Source organism: Mchenga conophoros, linkage group LG3 (genome assembly GCF_057382185.1).
Source record: "Mchenga conophoros isolate Kocher_MC1m ecotype Shallow Benthic linkage group LG3, M_conophoros_male_GT1.1, whole genome shotgun sequence".
NCBI lineage: Eukaryota > Metazoa > Chordata > Actinopteri > Cichliformes > Cichlidae > Mchenga > Mchenga conophoros.
Genome location: NC_140528.1, coordinates 21,806,488 through 21,823,002, shown reverse-complemented (window position 1 = coordinate 21,823,002; position 16,515 = coordinate 21,806,488). Strand labels below are relative to the sequence as shown.

The window sequence follows — 16,515 nt, the reverse complement described above, 5'->3', positions numbered from 1 at the left end:
TTTGGGTCTTAAAGGTTGCTGACCCCTGCTTTAGATGAACAGAGTTTTTTAATTAAATACATAATCTTTAATAAATGTTCTCTTTTATAAAAAGTAGGATAATTAAAAAAACTTTTATTATACCTCTATTGAGTAGAAAAAAAACCGTCTTGTTTTCTGTCGTCTGTTATATAATATTAGGGATGTTTGTGACAATTAATTTCTTAATCGGCTGGACTAACCAATAGTCCACAACCAGGAAACACTGAAATTTTAAGTTAAGTTTGAAAACAGTTTAAAAAAAAAACACCCCATTCCAAAATGTCTTGTGACAATCTCATTGGCTTAGGGAGTGATGATGTCATAGATCTTAAGAATCTTAAGTCCTTTGATGTTTTTCCTTAAGTAGGGGTGAGAAACAGCAAGTTTTAGTTCGTTTCAGCAGCATCTGTGTTTGCAGCCTACAAAACGTTCACCACAAGCTCTTCAAAGTCATCGTATAGAAACTCCAACATGTTTCCAAGAAAAAAACAACCAATTCAAAAAGATTACGCCGCCTCTCCTTCCTGGCGTGGCCGGCCAATTTCCCCAAATGGCGTCTCATCCTTCCAAAGGGCGTTAGAGGAGAGTAGGAAGGAAAACTACCTTCTCCAGAAAAAAATGCAACAAATTGAAGAAGAGAAACTTCAACTGGAGGACAAATGTAGACGAATGGAAGCCCAAAATAAAGAGCTGGAAGAAAGACAACAGCGCCAGCCGGACATAAACATTATTAATGAGGGCTGGGGAATCAAGTTTGCTCAGAGCCGAGAGCAGATTGTGCACCTCATTAAAGAAAACAGGCAAAAGAGTGCAGAACTAAAAGAAATGACCAACCAGCTCCAAGACAAGAAAACGATGACTGATAAGATACAACGGGATCTCCAATACATGGACCGAAAAAATCGGCTCCTCCAAAGACAGCTCCATAAAGCTGTGGAAGAAAAGAAAGAATTCCTCCAACAGAAGGAAGAGCAGGACAAAAAGCAACGAGACATGCAGCACGAACTGAAGAGCATGCAGGAAAAATACCGCATGCTGAAAGAAAGCCTGGATGAAACACTGCGCCAAAATAAAGACCTTCTTCAACAGAAAGAGCAACAGCAGGAAAGACTGAAAGAAGGAAAACGTATCGTCCAGGACTTTGAGTCTAAAAATCTAAAACTGCAAGTTTTGTAATCAGCTGGAGGACAAAGCAACTAAAGTGGAAGAAGAAAAGGACAAACTGGAGAAACGCTGCTCACAGATGCAGAGAAGGATCGATCAGATAGCGAGAAACAACTCCGAGCTCGTTAAGGGGATTTTGGTGGAATTCAATAACTTGAAGCGTGAAAACACTCAAATGCAGGCGCAAAAACAACAAGAAGACAAAATACATGAAGACCTGCAGCTCACGCTCCAAGAAATCCAGAAAAGAAACGAGCAGTTAGAAGACAAGCACAAAGAGGTCCAACAGAGAAATGCAGACATGCACAAGGACAAGCTGATACAGGAGGCAACATCCAAACAACTCAAAGACAAGCTTGAAGAACAACAAGCAACATTGGAAGAGGTGGAACAAAGATGTGAGAAACTTGAAGAACAAAACGCAGAAACCATCGATGAGCTGAGAAATCTCATCCTGGAGAAAAAAGCGCTCGTGGAAAAGTGCATGAAAAAAAAGAAAAAATGGTTCCACTTGTTCCGGAGGAGAGACGCTACTGCTTCCTCACCTGATGTAGCCTCGTCTTGCTCCACCTCTGTTAACCCCCCCAACCAGTCCCGGCCGTTGACTGTCCCCTCCTGAGCCTGGTTCTGCCGGAGGTTCCTGCCCGTTTAAAGGCAGTTTTTCCTCCCCACTGTCGCCAACTGCTTGCTCAGAGGGGATTGTTGGGCTTTTCTCTCCTCTGCCTTGTTTCTTCATTTACTTGCTTGTTTAACTTTTTTCAACTTATCTAAATAATAAACCAATTAAATTTATCCTTTGAGTATTTTTCATCTCATCTTTACAGAATCTTTCCAAAACATTTTCAAACATTCAGATCTGTCTTTTATTTTCTTCTTGAAGCCTCATAAATGGTGAACTAAAAACCCGGAACATGGTTTGAAACATAGTTTCAGCTGAAACTGGCATAACATGCTGTGTGTGTGTGTGTGTGTGTGTGTGTGTGTGTGTGTGTGTGTGTGTGTGTGTGTGTGTGTGTGTGTGTGTGTGTGTGTGTGTCAGGATATCACTAGTTAGGTCATCATGTTTAGACTCATTCACTCCAAAATTATTTAGGCCAAATCTTTAAAACAGTGTCATTTCATACACATTTTCAATTCACTTCAATCGCACAAATGCAGAAATAATTATTTGCAGTATCTTATTTATTATGAGAATGTCATGCCTGATCATTTGTACCTACACCACCAAAAATGGGGGCAAAAGGGAGGAGATCATGTTTAATCGGTTATAAGAAAAGGTCAGAAATATAAGTGCCGACATGAGCAGTGTCCACAGAAACCTCTGACTCTCAGCTCAAAGCTCATATAAACCATTTCTACAACCAGCAAACAAACAAAGACACCGAACAGTTAAAAGAGCAGTGACGTCACCACGAATCTGTGGTCAGGTAATATCCATGTTTTGATTGATGATTTTCTGGAGTTAAATGTGAAAATACTTTTTAATTTATTTAAAAGTATTTAATAGCATATAACACCCAAAACATGCTGGGTGTGGAAATAAAAAAATCAGAATTTCCTCTGTTTGAGTCACAGTAACTTTGACATAGTAACATTTGCAGTAAGTCCTAAATGTTCACCTTTAAAATCCCTCCCTCTGTTCATTTTGCCCACATCATGTTTCAGTGGTTGGCCTCAGGTTCTTCAGCTTCCTGACAGTCTGAAGTCAGCTGACAGAGTTTCACCTGCTAAATACACAGAAAATCTTGTTAAAGCCGCACAGTTTGCCCAACAGTAATATTCCCATTAAGCCCTTTCTAAACACTTTATAACAATGTGTCATCACTAAATTATAAACTTCTTCTCCAGATCTGCACGACTGCACTTAGTCACAGACTTTATTTAATTGTCCTGCGGCTGCTATCATATATTTTACCAAACAGTTCTTCTCACACAGTCACAGATATATTTCTCTCAATGCAAACTTCACTCATGTCTCAGACAGGAAACTTGAGTTTTTCTTTTTTTCTGTCCCCACTCATTCAACTAATTTGCATATTGAGTCACATCTCGAGAAGTTGCCCTGACAACAGAAATGCATATTCAAAAGATTGCTGCATAATTCAATTATTATTCTTTTATTTTTATTTCTACAGTCGTCACTTCTTTTGCTCAATCAGCTGGAAACCACTTCTAATTCACTATTTTAAACCTGCTTTAAGCTTCTAATCCCTGGTTGGTCCTCCCAGTCTCTTTTTCCTTGTCACAAAAGTCGCTCTATTGTCCTGCAACTTCCTGAGTTATTCCTCAGCTTCAGCCTTTAAGTGTGTTAAATCTACACCATTCAGCATTTATGTCATGTATTCACATTCATGAGTGTAAGCATGTCTTCATTGCGTGTATGTTGTGTATTCATATTAATATTGAGTGTAAGCTGGTCTTCGTTGCCTCGATGTGTTTTTATAATCAGATTTAATTCCTGCATCTTTGCGCTGAACTGTGGATTCAAACTGTCTCACTTCTGATTCTCTCCAAAAATAATTTCACATGTGACAATTTCTACATGTGTGTTTTATATTTTTCTATTCATTTATGTATTATTAGTTTATTTATTTCTTTATCTCTCTTACTTTTTTTCTTTACCTTTCTGTTGTGATGCTCTGGATGTTTCTAAACCCACAAATTCAGCCTCAACGTTCAACCCAACTTTCCTATGCTGTCACTTTAACACGTCCAGCCTTCACCTCTCACCGGTCCTCGTCCCCTCTTCTCTCAGCTTCCTGTGTGGCCTCCCAAATCAAACACAGGCCCAAATCAGCTGTTTCTTCTTCTCTCTTCCTCTTTTCTTGGCGCTTAACTCCCATCCAGTGGTTTCACACAGTCATGTCACTGGTACACTTTCCAGCTTGTAATTCAGAGCGCATGTTTCCATCAACATACATGCTGCTGGACCCTTCAGTGTTGTAGGTCAGTTGCACTGTCTTTTTGCCTGCTGTTAATTCTTCAAGTCCACGGTGTTGTTCTGTCTGTCTTCTGTCTTCATCAGGAGATTAACTGTCCTTTAAGCTTCTTCTCAGGATAAGGACAGGATGAGAGGTGAAGCTGTGACATTTTAAATCAAAGCCTGTTTTCGTCCCAATTCTGTTAATCTATCATTTTTCTGCCGTATTCTTCCAGGAGGTTGAGCAAGTCCATGGGCACCTGTATTAACACACTAAGACATTTATTTAATATCATTTTCATTACTATTACTTTGCACTTTCATTCTCTAATTCCTCTGTTTTCATTTTGAAACGTCTCTCACAAGCTCACAAGCTATATTCAGACTTCCTGCTTCACTTCCTGCCAGACACACACTGCGATTGGTTTATAAAGGCCTCTCTTATTAAAATACATAAAACAATCTAATCAGAAAATAAGCACTAAGAATATATATTTATCTTGTAACATTGTTTAAGTTAATGAACAATTGTGTTGAAAACTGAGATTACAATATCAATCAAGATCATTATAATGATGGTTTTTGCTGTAATTAAACAGTCATGTGGAAATGTGGCAACCACAGAACTTTAGAGGCCTTTTGTTCAATTATGTGTGGACTGTTTCTTTAGTCTCATACACAAATTGTCCTCAGTGTCTATGAGACTGATGAAATATCCATGTATGCTGAAAGAGACTGTGCTGGTCTGACCCCCTCAACCGAGGTATTGTGGGTAATGAAAGAGCAGATAGGTTGGCTAAAGCAGCTGTTAAAAAAGTAGACATAGATGTGCAGATACCATTGTTGAAATCTGAGGGGAAAGTATAGTTTGGACACAAAGTAAGAACTTCTGGAGAATGGCATGGGATAATGGAACAAAAGGGAGACATGGGGTACAAAACACAATAGAAGTTAAGAGGAGTAGTGGGTTAAATAGGCAGCAGGAGAATACAAACAGGTCACTGCTTCCTGAATGGTTCTCTTTTTATGATGGGGAAACATCCGACTGGGTTATGTGATGGTGTAATGCTATGGAGACGGTTGAACGTGTGGTTATTAGTTGCAGGAAGTATAGAAGTCAAAGGAGAGTGTTGAGGGTGGGAACTGGTGGTGAAATGAAACTTACGTTTGAAAAAGTGGTTAATCAGTTAAGTCCTGATGAGGTGAAAGGAGTGGTTTTTCATTTTTGAGAAATACTGATGTCATCAAGAGGATCTGAGGATCTGGAGGAGAAGTAAGAGTAAAAGCCAGGAGATGGCAGTAGTGCAACATTGAGGCGGCCTACATGGATGAAGTGAAGAATCTGGCATCGTGGTGCCAGGACAACCACCTCCAGCTGAACGTCAGCAAGACCAAGGAGCTGGTGGTGGACTTCAGAAGGGGTCAGCACAGAGACTACAAGCCCATTATCATCAATGGAGCTCCAGTGGAGAGGGTGCAGTCCTTCAAGTATCTTGGTGTCCACATCTCCTCAGACCTGACATGGGCTGCCCACATTCAGGTCCAGACCAAAAAGGCTAGGCAGTGCCTGTATCACCTACGACAACTGAGGAAGTTCAGGGTCTCTCCACAGATCCTCAGGATTTTCTATACAGGCGCTGAGAGCATCCTCACACAGAACATGACATCGTGGTTTGGGAACAGCTGTGTGAAGGACCAAAAAGCTCTCCAGAGAGTGATCCGTACAGCAGAACGCTGCTGCAGGATTGCTCTCCCCCCGCTTCAGGACACTTACACCAGGAGATGCCGGACTAGAGCAGCGCAGATACTGAAGGACCCGTCCCATCCTGGCAACAAACTGTTCCAACTTCTGCAATCTGGTAGAAGGTTCCGCATCTTCCGGGCAAGGACAGAGAGACTCAAGAGGAGCTTCTATCCCCAAGCCATCCGTGCCCTAAACACACACACCCGCACTCTCACATCATCTATAATTGACTGAGTCAGGACTCTTCCAGACACTCTAAACCAAGGCACAATGTACATTTCAATTCCTTTAATTTTAAATATGTTTATATTGTCTATCCTGTAAAATACTCAAATGTCTATTCATATTAATGTACAGAATTCACCTGCTTGCTGCTACTACTGCACATTCACCCAATGTATATACTACATATATATATATATATGTATATATATATATATATATATATATATATATATATATATATATACATATACATATACATATATATATATATATATATATATATATATATATATATATATATATACATATACATATACATATATATATATATATATGTATATATATATATATATATATGTATATGTATATGTATATATAATGTTTTTCCTCTACACCCCCCCCCCCCCCCCCCCAAATTTTTTTGCACATGTCGAGGAGCGTGTCAGGCTACATTTCACTGTGTGTTATACTTGTATAACTATGCATGTGACAAATAAAGAACCTTGAACCTTGAACCTTGAACATCTTTGGATGCAAGCTGCTGTTAAAAATGACAGAAGAAGAAGTTTGCTTGATCGTTCCTCAGCTCGTCTGTGTGAAGCTGAGTGTAAAGAGGCTCCTGCTGATAGAGAAACACTCTGACTGTTTCACAGAGTCAGACATGTTCAGACTGAATTTCAGTCAGAAACTCAGCATCACATTGATGAAGCTGCAGATTAATTGTGGTTAATTTCTGATTAATTTCTTTGCTGCCAGCTGAAATTTAAATGTAATTTAAAAGAAGGATTCAAGGTTATTGGGTTTTTGAACCCAAAGATATCACATGAACGTGTATGAATTGTATGATATGTCTCTTCTATTTTTCCATCCATCTGTTCGCTTCCACATCTCCTTTTCAGGGTCGTGGGCGGTGCTGGAGCTGTCATCTTCTTCTTCTATTTTTCTATGATCATATTTTGATGTTGACTGTGATTGGTTTTATTTGTTTCTTCGGCGGTTGTAGTGTTTTAATATTTAGTCTTTTTTCCATTATTGTAATTGTGTATAAAGTTTGATTTGAATGAAATTTACACTCAAATGCTTTCAGTGTTGCTGTGTTAAGTGTTTGCATGTCTAACGTTTGTATGGAAGACTGGTGGGGGAGGCTGTTACATCTTGCAGGAGGTCTCCTCTCTCCAGGAACTCACTCTGCAGGTGGGGGAGATACAGGAGAGGTGGAGGAAGAACTCAGCCTGGGTGTCTGTCTTGTGTAGTCTGGAGGATGAGTGGATGACAGGGTGCGTGAAGTTTTCTCTGTGGTGGGATCGGGTGGGCCGTCCTGGGCTCTGTGGGGCCGGGCGGTGCTGCTTGCCCCTCCCTTCCTTCCCTCCCCATCTCCAGCTGCCTCCCTCTTCCCGCTCCACCACAATCACCCACACATGCAGGGCCTTGGGGTAAAGGTGTGTCACCAGGGTGCAGGGGAGGCATCCCCCCCTCTGTCCCCTTCTGGCTGCCTGTGCCTCAATTTTATCCCACAACTTAGACATTCACATTACTCACACTCTCATAACACATACATATAGGACCTTGGGGGTGGGAACGCTACACAGCATCCAAAAGACCATCAGGGTGTACGACCTCACCCCTGGCGCCGTTGCCCACCTCTCAATTTTAAATCCACGTAGACATTGAGGGCTACCAGGAGGGGCTATGCGCTTACCTGCTGCTGAGTAAGTGCATATGAGAGCATGAGGGTGGGAATGGATGTTTGTATCTGTGTGTGCCTGTTTGTCTGTGTCCATATGTCAGGTCGGGTATCAGACGCCACCTCTCTGGGGACATCTCAGGCCCTCCAAGGTATGGAGGCCTATCTCCCCCCACCACTCCCCCTGCCAGTGGTAGACGCCCTCAGACATCGGTGCATTGGTGGTTCTTTGTGTCCGGGGATGGGCGCCCAGGTACACACCGGCTCACTCCTGATGGCTGCTTGTCGCTCGGGCTCCTTCGGGGGTGAGGTGCCCTTGGCCTCTCAACCTGGGGCTTTGTCACTGTGCACAGCTGGCTGCCGGCGGAACTCACGGCATGTCACTGCAACCCCCCCTTCTGCTCCACGGCTGACCCCTCATCTGGGACTCTCCTCAGCTCTTTCTGGGACAGTGGCGCGGCTGCCCCTCTGTTGGTCTTCCTTGGTCTCTTGTGTTCTGGGGGCCTCTGGATGTCTGGAGTTTTGATCTCCTCCATACCTGCTTCATGCCCTGGAGGACGGGGCTGTGGCCCCCCCACACCCTCTAGCAGATCATTACATGAAGGAACCTTTTAAAAACATTTTAAACCCATAATGGCCTGTAAATAAACAGGGCCAATAAAACAAAAATATTTTTAATTTAAAGCATTTTAAACCCATAAAGCATAAGTGTCAAACTCCGGCCCGCGGGCCAAATTTGGCCCGCAGCCTAATTACATTTGGCCAGCGAGGCCATACCAAATTACTATCAGAGCTGGCCTACTGGTATTATACAGCTCATATATATATTGTTTAGGATTAAGCTTTGCTTGTTCCATATTCAGTTTTTCAGCAAAACTTGTTAGAGTCCGGGGTGGCTGTAGCTCAGGTGGCAGAGCAGGTCAGCCACTAATCAGAAGGTCGATGGTTCGATCCCAGGCTTCCTCCTGGCTGCATGCCAAATATCCTTGGGCAAGATACTAACCCCATGTTTGCCTACTGGTGGCGCCAGAGTCCGGCAGCCTCGCCTCTGTCAGTGCGCCCCAGAGCAGCTGTGGCTACAATGTAGCTGCCATCACCAGTGTGTGAATGGGTGGATGACTGAATGTAGTGTGAAGCGCTTTGGGGTCCTTAGGGACTAGAAAAGCACTGTACAAATGCAGGCCATTTACCATATAAGAAGAGATTCTTTCTTAAATCTGGAGGAAGATTTTTTTTTAAAATAAATATAAATGTTAGCCCGCGACCTTGTTCCTGTTTTGAATTTTGGCCCACTGTGTATTTGAGCTTGACACCCCTGCCCTAAAGGGTCACCTGGCCTGTAAATAAACAGGGCCAATAAAAAAAAATCACAAGAATAATACAAAAATTTCAGCCAGTTTATCTTAATACATTAACTTATTCTTGTGTACACAGTAATTCATAAATAAATAATGTATATTATCAATAAAGATTGATCTAAACAGTTTAACTGCTATGTGCAGATAAAGGTTGCATAGCTTTAAAACATTTGCTATCCAGCAAATATCAGTCAAACTCAACACAAAAGGAAACACAACAATCGTTCAAATTGTTTGGACCGGTGATCCAAATCAACTGGCGTTGGTCAAACAGATGTGTGGTAGACTTACTTTGAAGGAGCTGCTACCGACAAACCAGCAAATAAACACCAAATATTTCATCTGTGACATTTGTGAGGTTTCCTCAAACACACTCCGTCAGTCTTGTTGCTGTTGAACGACAAACTATTTAAAGATGTCGCGGGTTTACCTGGTCATATTCTCATTCACGGGGCGCTCGCCAAAACAAAAGCAAACCATTAACACCACGCCGATGCTGTTCACAGGACAGCAAGAGTAACGATCAGGAGCATCTGGTCTTCGTTATCGTTCCCCTCGTACGTGTTATTACTGCGATTTCAGCGTTTTCGCTTCACAACTAAAGTGTGCAGTTTACTTTGTGTGGACTCAAATGGAGTCAAGTCAATTAGCGCCACCTGTGGTCAAGTGCCATAGCCTACAGCCAGATTAACTTGTGACACACATCTGAGCCACGTTTGAATTCCTGTTTCATGCACAATACATTTGTAACTTTTCATTTTTTCTGTTTTTGTGTCTTGCAAATAAACCTTTAAACTGATTGAAATGATGTTATGCATTTATTTTTGGCCTTTATCTACGGTGGCCCTGAGAGGCCAAACAGACTGCAACTTAAGAAAACACCAGCAATAACAAAAACGCTGCAAAAGCACAAAAAACACAACTGAAATAGGAAAAAAGAAAACACAAATAGGAAAAAAGAAAACACAAATAGGAAAAAAGAAAACTGAACTGTTTCTGGGGAGACAATAGTAATCAGTAATAAACAGAGCCAGTGTGACTAAGTGGAGCTTGTGAGAGTGAGTGGATTGAAGAAAGTGAGGGACTCAGATGTGTCAGTTGGTTTGTCTTTGTTTGTGAGTGTGGAGGAGAGTTAGATTGGGTTGGTTTTAAAGCTAAGTTAAGAATATTCTGAGTTTCAATTCAATTTTATTTATATAGCACCAAATCACAACAACAGTCGCCTCAAGGTGCTTTATATTGTACAGTTTAATTTCCAAAACTTGCATATGATCTTCAGTTTGCAGCTGGACTATCACATAGCAGCTGGAGCAGTCTCACATGGAGGCCAGTCCACTGCTGCCACCTGTGGCCAAGTGCCATAGCCTACTACTAGATGAACTTGTGACACACATCTGCAGCAGAGGCTGAGTGGCTGCTCTCACACCTGGAGCATCCAAATCGACCCACAAACACGCTGAAAGATGCAATGCCATCAATGTGGATTGTCCAGACTGAGAGACCTCTTCCCTCTGACCCCTCCCCAAACCCTCAAACCCTCCTACCCACCTCGACATACAAACTCTGTGTGGCTTCACGTGTTCTGTTGATGTTTACATGATCGAAATAACTTGAACACAAACACAAACAAACAAAGAGGAAGACCGCACCGGAAGGAAACAACTACAAGTCCCAGCATCCTCTGTGTTTAGGGAGCAGCAGTGAAAGTGAAAGCATTGAGCCTCCGTTCAGAGCAGCAGGAGGAGGAAGGTGGAGCTGAGGCAGGTGAGTGTTAACATGAATATGTTTCTTCTTATGACATAAAATAATTCCACGCTGTTCGTGTCTGTGGGTGAAATGTGAGGCCGGTCGGCTCCTCTGAGCGCTGGTTTCCTGTAAGTAGAGAGGAAGTGAGTTTAGCTGAGCCTCCGTTTAGTGTGAGAGAGCAGGAGGAGAGTGAGAGCTATGCTGAGGCAGGGTGAGTGTTAACACCGCTCTGACATTACTGTGTCTCTGTGGCGGGAACAACAGGCTCCGTCAGTGGAGGCAAAAATAATCAGACTTTGGTTTTTCAAAGGAAACAACTTTATGTCGGAAGTTCCCGCACGCTCATTGGATAACGATGTGTCAATCTCGAGCTATTAGCCAATGAGCGTGCGGATTCACAGAAAGACCCGCCTTTATCACGGGACTTTAAAAACTACAATGGCGACAGAAACTCCGTGAGTGGAGTTCAGGGTGACGTTATGAAACTGTGACGTTTGAGCCACTTCCTGTTCTCAGTCCCAGCGTCCTGATCACCGAGGTTTCTGTTGCTCTGATATCTGATATTGATTATATTGGTAAACAGGCTGTAGCATAAACATCAAACACAGCTGAAGCAGTTTTTGGATGGTTGGCTTCAAATGATCCGTCGGTTTGAAAAGTAAAAACAATTAAAAAAAGGTGAAGCTGATGCAGGGTGAGTGTTAACACCAGGACTTTAGAGGGAAGAAGAGTCACAGCTCAGCATGTTGTTGACGGGTTGTTGTTCAGTCGGGGGAAGACATCTGAATCATTGCAGGGGGAATGGCTTTCACAACTTTAATGAATTTACTCTGAGTACATGATATGCCATAATTATCTATGAATTTGTTATATGTTAACACATTTCCGTCATTGTCTAAAAGGTGTAAAACCGTCCAAATGCCATGATCCATCCAATCCTTATAAAAGATGGATTTTCTTTTATCGTATACATCTGTTGTTCCAAATCGAATTTGTATGTGGAGAAAAAATATGCTTGTGTATCATTTTCCAGTACTGGAGAACCTGTTTGTGAAAATTGGATAATTTAATTTGGAAATTTCAAAGTCCCACTTTATAAGAAATTCAATGCCACCCAGCTTCTCCAAAATTACTTTGGGAAAATAAAACCAAATACTGTTTGAATTATTTATGAAAGATTGCAACCATTTGAGTTTGATGGAACCATCATTGCTTCAAAATCAATCGCATTCAAACCTCCTTCTTCAAATGACTTCACTATATCATTCTTCCTAACATAATGTTGCTTGTTTCTCCAAATGTAATTGAAATTAATTTGATTTATATTATTGATTAGACTATTGGAAACATATAAACATTGTGATGGATAAATCAATCCAGAGATACCTTCTGTTTTAGTAAGCAAGACACGTCCAAAGATGGAGAGGTGTCTTTGTAGCCTGTAATCTTTTTGATTTCTGGGTAATTTGCTCAAAATGTAGATTTTCTCTATTATTTGTGTTCTTTGACATTATAATACCCAAATATTTAATGTCAGTTTTAACAGCTATGTTAAGAGAGCTACTAGGTCACAATCACGAATAGTTAATAATTTGCATTTTCTAATATTCAGGTACAAACCAGAAGCCTTTGAGAAAATTGAAATTTCATTCATGTTCTATAAAAACTGACGATTCCTCGTCTAACATTAAAGCGTTTAGATGTTCCAAAAGGTAAAGAAGCAGAACTATTGAGTCAGAGTATAATAAAGAAATGAAATCTATGAAGTTTTGTTTACCAAAACCAAAATAGGGTAGAGCTTTTAAAATAAAAGGATGTTCGACCGTATCAAATGCCTTATAAAAGTCTAAAAAAAGAATCACACCATCATCTTCAATTAAGTGATTAGAATCCAGTAGATCTACAACCAATCTAATATTATTGGTCGTAGATTATCGATTAGTCTTTTATCTTTACCAGGTTTGGGAATAAGGGAGATAAGACCCTGTTTCATTGTCGTTGCTAACATTTCATTACTAATGATTTCAGTAATAGTTTTGAAGAAAAATTCTTTTATTTCTTTCCAGAAGAATTTATAAAAGATTGCAGTCAAGCCATCCTGACCAGGAGCTTTGTCCATTTTCAGTTTGTTTAAGGCTTGATCTCAGTCATCCAGTGATATATCAGAATCACAAATTTCTCTGAATGCAGAATCGATTTTTGGAGTATAAGGTTCAATCTGATCACAAAAAGTTAATGAATCAGCAATTAAATATTTTGAGGAGAATAAATTTGAGTAAAATTTATGTTTTTCTTCCGCTACAGTCTTATGATTTGTGCATTCCTCCCCATTTATGATTAATGTATTAATAGATTTCTTTTCTTGCCTCCGTTTCTCCAAATTGTAGAAATATGAAGCACTTTTTCAGCTTCTTCTATCCATTTTGCACGAGCTCTAATGTAAGCTCCATGAGCCTTTTTCTTGTATAGATCATCTAATTGAGTAAAGACAACAGGGATTTCTTATCAGGCTCTGACATAAAATGTCTATTACAATAGTTATTTATATCGTAAAGTAATTTACTTTCAAATTCCTTCTGTTGTCTACTTTTCATTTTACTAAACGTAATTGAAAATTCTTTAACTTTAAATGAAAAAATTCCCATCTATGTATGTAATTGCCAATTGTTACGTTGTTGTAAATGTTATGGAGGAGCTCTTTAACTATCTTAACATACCCGTCATCAATTAATAGATCTGCATTTAATTTCCAGTAATCTTTTTTAAACTGCGTTTTATTTTCAGGGTTAAGTTTAAAAGTAATAATACTGTGATCTGTCAACGGGGCTGCTGAGATGGAAACATGTGAAACATCTATATAGTAAAGTCGACCCAACCACAGTATGGAACGCCAGGAGTGCCATAATGAATTAATTAAATGCACCATTGAATAATAAATTAAATGTGACAATAATTAATTAAAATTTGAAATAATTAATTAAAATGGGAAATAAATAATTAAATAAACATTTTTTGACACATTTAATTAATTAATTATTTCACGTTTTAATTAATTATTGCCACATTTAAATAATTATTTAATGGTGTATTTAATTAATTCATTTTGGCACAGTTGACTCCTTCAGGTCTCACCATAAATTTATTTTATGTGTCAACCTCACCCATCAAACCCAGGGGGCGGGGTTAATGCTGATCGAGTCAGAACCATTGCTTTGGCCTGGTGGCCATTGTTTTTAGAAGGCGTTACTGCACACCAACAACTGCCATGTGGAAACTAACAGAACTGAACTTTGAAAAACCCTGTTTGTGTTTGTGTGTGGGATGGACTCAAGCGCAGACAAGGCAGCTAGAATACAGTTCCGTTTTTTACTATACAACACCAGGTGCAAATATATACAAGTGAGATGGCAGGGGGAATCCAGGGCACAGGGAAATCCGGTAAAGGAGCTCTTCACACACGAGGGACTTCATAAAAAACACAGCACACCAAGGGTTCCAGGGAAACGGAATTCCTGTTTACAGACAACAAGTGATTAATCCAAAGGGTCAGCGATACGAAAAGGCAACAAGAGACTAGTACTCCGGAGCTTACTACCGAGGTTACTCAATAGTCCAGCGACGAGATGTTTCCAGCCTCTGCCTTAAGTAGTGGATGAGTTTAGGCGATGAGCCACAGATGTGTGATTAACTTCTGGTGCAAGGGCCAGGGGCGGGAGCCCGCAATGAGCTCCGCCCTGGCGAGACACAGCTAGCGTGAGAGAGGTAGATGTAAACAAGAAACATATGTAGCCAACCTGAGTCAGCCGGGCAGACACGGGGACCATGACAGTTTGTGTCTCACCAAATACCGTTTTAATATTTTTTAGCCGAGAATGTAGCGGTTTAATCTTCAGATGTCTGGTCGGTTGGTCAAGATACAGCTTTTTTGCAAAAGTGCTTCGATGATTTCGGAGATGTCTGCCCAGCCCAGTCTCACGGCAAAGCGTGGGACAGACCCGCTCGCCTCGCAAGCAATCGAGCTGCTATTACCACCGACAAAGCGCAGGCCGGTACACAGCTGTAATAACCCCCGCTGCACACTGACTTCATTTACAGAGGTTATATTTATCGTGTTTTTATTTCCTGATGTTCGTATGTGTCATACGTGTTCCAGTCACCAATTCTGAATTATAACTAACATTAAAAACATGTTTAAGGAGGAGAGAGAGCAAAAAGATTCGATTAACATCTGATGTTTGGGTTTTTGTTCAATAATCAGCGTGACCTGATAAACGCATAAAAGAAATAACGTTGGTGTTTCCGTCATGTAGTAACTGTTAGGTTTAACTGTACAAAGGTGGTTCGACACTATGAAACACACACAGACTTCATGATGTTCGCCTCATTTTTTTATTGTGAATATTAATCATGAGGGTAAACGGCCCTGTACACCACGGAGCGAGGTCAGCATGTCCACCATATCTTCAGCTCTCTGAGTTAACCCATCAAACTAATCTAACGCTCATCTACGAATAATTCACGGCTCATATCAATATTATTTTACAGAAAATCATCCTTATTACTGCCGACTATTCCAGATACCATCAAATGTTAAAGGAAAATATCAGGATGAGTGTCTGTGAGCTGAGAAGGACGTGAAGCGAGCAGTTTATCCCAGAGCTGAAGCTGCTCTGTGTGCAGAGATGAGCTCAGATTCCTGCTGTGATTGATCAACAGTCACAGAAATGTAGACTTGTAGTTATTACTGCAGTATGGTCACAGCAGATACTGATAAACATGTATTATGAGGATGGATGATCAAGTTTCTCACTCTCTCCTTTAAATCTCAGTTTTTTTCTTCTTCACAGTTTATCTGTTAATTTATTAATGAATAACACTGAAAGAGTTTCTGTTATATTTCCCCTTGAACATCAGCTTATTAGGGCGGCATTAGGAAATAGCCCCCCTCCAAAGAATGAATAAATGAATGATGATAATAATAAAATGATTCAAAAGCAGAGCTCAGAGTGGTAGAATGGTCAAACATGGATCCACGGGTGGTTCAACTGCATTTGGTGACGTGACTAAAGCAAATCTTTCAAATAATCCCACCATCAACGGGATGTTGTCTCCTTTACTACGGTTACTTTACTTGGTCACCGTGTGAATTTCTTTGAAATGAACCAAATTCTTTTATTTGTCGGTTGTTGCATATTTAACCTCTACAGTCAGGAAAGGAGGAGATGAGGCCTCAACAATGTTGGGTTGTAGCTGTGCTTCAGGTTAGAGTGAGTGTCCATGGAATAAATGTAAGTCAGTGAACTGGAAACATGACTGTGTTCAAACTTTGTTTTCCTTTTTATAATGAGTCTAATCAAAGGTGGACAGAAGTATCTCCACTGTGACTTTTCTGTGTCACCATCAGAGCTTCTGCACAGTGTTTCTGGGGCAGATAACATTGCAGCATTATGGAGACATTATGGAGACAAAAAGAAAAGCGTCTGGACTTCTTTAAGTTAAACTTAAAGAAGTCCAGACGCTTTTCTTGGACTGTTGGTTTCAGTGTTGAGTCTCATTCACACACTCCCTCAGACTCTTCACACACACTGATTTGCTGACATAAACACACTCCTGTGTGCTTCACACACACACTGAGGACCATCTACAGACTGTG

General features: G+C 40.6%; 1 protein-coding gene across 1 annotated transcript in view; it reads left to right on the top strand.

Annotated features, from left to right (window-relative positions):
• LOC146577674 (protein NLRC3-like) overlaps nucleotides 1–16,515 on the top strand; it is a 175,400-nt gene that overhangs the window by 27,275 nt on the left and 131,610 nt on the right. The gene's annotated exons all lie outside the window — the stretch shown is intronic.